This window comes from Lolium rigidum, chromosome 2 (genome assembly GCF_022539505.1).
Source record: "Lolium rigidum isolate FL_2022 chromosome 2, APGP_CSIRO_Lrig_0.1, whole genome shotgun sequence".
Taxonomy (NCBI): domain Eukaryota; kingdom Viridiplantae; phylum Streptophyta; class Magnoliopsida; order Poales; family Poaceae; genus Lolium; species Lolium rigidum.
In genome coordinates, this window is record NC_061509.1 from 95091168 (window position 1) to 95095827 (window position 4660).

Below are 4660 nucleotides of genomic sequence, written 5' to 3' on the forward strand. Positions count from 1 at the left end.
GAGAAGACGACGTCCAGGCCGGTCCTGCACCCGGTCCGACCAGCCTCCAGACCGGGCAGCCCGGTCCCAGGCCCGGTTGACCGGTCGCCAACCGGATATGATGCATCGTACCGGGCAAAAACCGGAAAGTTGCGAAGTTTCCGGTTGCCGCCCGGTTGACCGGACGCCAGACCGGCCGACCCGGTCCCTGACCCGGTTGACCGGATTCCAGACCGGATTCGTCCGAGTCTGTCTCGACCAGATCTATTCTGGGTCGGTTATTCTTGTATCTTTTCGACCAGAACTCGTCCCGGACACCTATATAAGTTGCCAGGACGCCCCCCTAGCTGCTTTAGACCAAGTTTAAGATAAACCCTAGTTCATAGTTGTTTGCTAAGCAAAACTATTGTTCCCCAACTCTCCAATTCGTTGCGATCTGGAGTTTTATGCTACCGAAAGTTTGTGTGATATGCTGTTCCATTGGGGATTAGAAGATTGCAATCTACCGCTTCGTGGTTGTCGGCTACGTGCGCAAGTGTGTGGAGTTGCGAATATCTTGCAGGGTTGAGAGCTGTTGCATTGGCATCAGGAATCAATCGAGAGACTTCGTCGCGTCATACAAGTTATCCTCCTCATCATCATCGATTTCATCCGCTGCTACCATCACGTGTTCATCAACACCCGTCGCTTACTGAGAAGATCGGGCCACCCCATATCATCTTGGTATCAGATTTCCAGTTTTCCTCGGTAAGCCATCCACAATCCACCCCATAGTTGAGTTGTGAGTGTTTTCCTATCCAGAAAAAGCCATAAAAATTAGGGTTAGGGTTTGCCATAGCCTTAGATTGCACTAATTTCGAGTTTTAGTTGCTTTTCGTAGTTGTTTTTGCGTATCTTTATCTTTCATCTAGTAGAATCGTTAGGGTTTGTGTTTTCTCTATCATCTCGTTTATCATAGTGTGTCAGTTTTGTTATTCCGAGTCCACATAGCGTACAGTGTGCTTGTTCCCAACCATAGACACAGCCTATCGATATAAAGTGACTAGGAACTTCCCCAGAAGAGACTAGTTTTACCGCTCGACAGGCTGCTCGTTAGGTTTTTGGTGCTTTGAAATTTCTGTTGGCCGTGTTATCAAGGAGTTGAGTCAAAAAAAAAATCAAAAAAAAAGAGAAAATTGAAAAGAAGCAAAAAGAGCTATATAGCTGCGTGTGTTATACAAAAAGAAAAATCCAAAACGAAAAGTGAAGTGCTAGTTGAATCAAGTGAAGGCCTAAGTTTACTTTACTGCACCCGTAGTTGAGCAATCTTGTGCCTGTCTCGTTGAGCTTTGCTAGCGTCTCTCTTGTGCATTGCAACCTTTCCCACATATAGTTGCATTGCCCCATTATATCGTCTTGTGTGAGTATCATTGGTTGTCTACGGTCAGCGCTGGAGCTTGTTATTGGTGCACATAGGTAGCCCACCTACAGCCCCACATATATCCTGCTTTGTCGTGTGATTGTTCTTATACCCTTGATATTCGCTTCGCTACATCCGTGCACTAGTCCGTCAATCCAAGTTGGTAAGCAATACTAATTCACTTTGGAGCGGTAAGATTTACCTTTCTTATCAGTTTTGAGTGAGTTGTGAGAGTACCACCAAAGATTTTTTTGTTTAGTGCACTAACCTACTAATCATGTCTTCTACGGAGAATGTTGATGTGATGCAGAAAAAGGACGCCGCGACACCAGTTACTTGGCGTGAATTTGAGGCACTTCGTGATCATATGCAACGTGAAATACGAGTTGCTAGTGATGTGTTGGACAAGGATATTCAGAGTGTACACTTGAAGGTCGATGAGGCTACTACAACGGTTAATACCGTTCAAACATCGGTGACGACTCTTCAAGCATCTATACAAGCTTTGACAACCGCCGTTGGTGAGATACGTACAATGGTGCAACAACAACCACCACTTGATGAAGATGGCAGTGTGCAAGGTGACAATGCCGAAGCTGCTGCTCAAGGTGTTGGTCGTGGTCGTGGTTTGCCACGTGGAGTTAATCGCGGTTTTGCTGAACTTGGTGCACGCCGTGTTCCTCCACAGCCACAAGACGATGGTTTGGGTAAACCCAAGTTCTCAATTCCCAGATTTGAAGGAGGTACTGATGTTGAAGAATATCTTACATGGGAGCTGAAGATTGAGAGATTATGGCGTTTACATCCTGACTATACTGAAGATAGGAAGATCAAGCTTGCTTCCTCTGAATTTGATGTCTATGCATTACGTTGGTGGGATGGACTTGTGAGTGCTCGAGAAGAAGATGGTGAGCTGCCTATTATCACATGGCGTGCTATGAAGGCGGCAATGAGAGCTCGTTTTGTGCCTACCAATTACTTGTGTTCCGTCTTTGACAAGTTGACCCAATTGAAACAAGGTGTGTTGACAGTTGATGCTTACTACATGGAGATGGAGATGCTTATGCAGCGTGCTCGTGTCCGTGAGTCTCTTGAGATGACACTACAGAGATTTCTAAATGGTCTCAGATTTAACATCAAGGGCATTGTGCGTCATCACACTTATACTACTATGAATGAGTTGCTACATCATGCAAGAGAAGCTGAGTCACAGTTGGCTGAAGAACTGCAAATGAAGGGCCGTGCTACAGGCGTTGGGCGCTACACACCCCGCGCGCCGCCCTCCATGGCGTCGTCATCGCGCCCTGCGGATGTTCCTACTTCGTCAAGCAAGCCGGTCTCTAGTGTCACCAACACAAAGAAGCCCGCTCCTGCAGCAAGTGGAACTAGTTCTAACATGTCGACAGCGCGCAACCGTGATATGCTTTGTCATACATGTGGTGGCAAGGGTCACTTCAAGCGAGATTGTCCTAACCGCAAAGTTATGATCATTAATGAGGACAATGAGTATGAAACTGGAGATGATGTGGATCCAAATGCTCCAGATGAGGATGACTATGATAGTGATGGTTTTGATGCTTATCCTTCTGAAGCTCAAACTATTGTTGTCTCGCAGCGTGTTCTTAATGTGCAGTCAAGTGCATCTACACAACGTTGTAATTTGTTCCAAACAAAGGCACTAGTTGGTCCTGATAAAGCTTGCAAGGTCATTATTGATGGCGGGAGTTGTCGCAATCTAGCAAGCAAAGAGTTATGTGCCAAGCTGAAACTGAAGTATCTACCGCACCCGCATCCATATTATATTCAGTGGTTGAGCAATAATGGTGAGATGAAGGTGAGCCACATGGTGCGAGTTGATTTTGAGATTGGACCGTATAAGGATTCCATTGATTTTGATGTGGTTCCTATGACGGTTTGTCACCTGCTGTTGGGCCGGCCATGGCTCTATGACCGTTCTGTGCAACACAATGGCCGTGCCAATACATATCACTTGGAGTTCAAGGGCAAGAAAATTAACTTACAGCCTATGTCACCACAGCAAATTGTCAATGAGTCTCGTCAGAAGATTGAAGTAAACTTGGAGGATGCATCCATGGATAGGCGAGAGAATTGTAATGCCGTGAGTGATATAACGAAAAGTGAGAGAGTGAATTCCTTAGTCTCATTAGCCACCAAACAAGACATGAGAGAATTTTGTGAGGATCCTACAGCCATGCCTATTGTGCTCATGTACAAGGGTACGGTTTTGGTTTCTAACGACATGACCCCTCTTCCTCTTGGTGTTTCTAATGTTTTGCAGGAATTCCGCGACGTGTTTCCGGAAGAGGTACCCGCAGGACTTCCATTATTGCGAGGTATTGAGCATCAAATTGACTTGATCCCCGGAGCATCGCTGCCCAATAGGGCGCCATATAGAACGAATCCCGAAGAGACGAAGGAGATACAGAAGCAAGTACAAGCGCTACTCGACAAAGGTTATATCCGCATAAGCCTTAGTCCTTGTGCTGTTCTTGTTATTCTTGTTCCTAAGAAAGATGGTACATGGCGTATATGCGTAGATTGTAGAGCGATAAACAACATTACTATTCGATATCATCATCCTATTCCCCGTTTAGAGGATATGCTAGATGAATTGAGTGGTGCTGCTGTTTTCACTAAAATTGATTTGCGTAGTGGTTATCATCAAATTAGGATGAAAGAAGGGGATGAGTGGAAAACCGCCTTTAAAACAAAATTTGGTTTATATGAGTGGTTAGTAATGCCTTTTGGTTTGACTAATGCACCTAGCACTTTCATGAGACTCGATGAACCATGTTTTGCGTGATTTTATTGGCAAGTTTGTGGTTGTGTATTTTGATGACATATTAATTTACAGCCGCAATGAATCTGATCATATTATACATATTCGACATGTTTTGCAAGTGTTGCGTGATAGTAAACTCTATGGTAATCTTGAGAAGTGCACATTTTGCAAAGATAAGGTCATATTTACGGGTTATGTTGTCTCTAAGCATGGAGTAGAAGTAGATGTGTCTAAAATTGAAGCTATTCAAAATTGGCCTACTCCCATGAATGTGAGTCAAGTTAGAAGTTTTCATGGTCTAGCTGGGTTTTATCGCCGTTTTGTGCCCAATTTTTCTACTATTGCTGCACCTTTGAATGAATTGACTAAAAAGGGTGTTGTCTTTGAGTGGGGTGATGACCCACAAGTATAGGGGGTGTATCGTAGTATCTTCGATAAGTAAGAATGTCGATCCCAACGAGGAGCAGAAGGTGTTGACG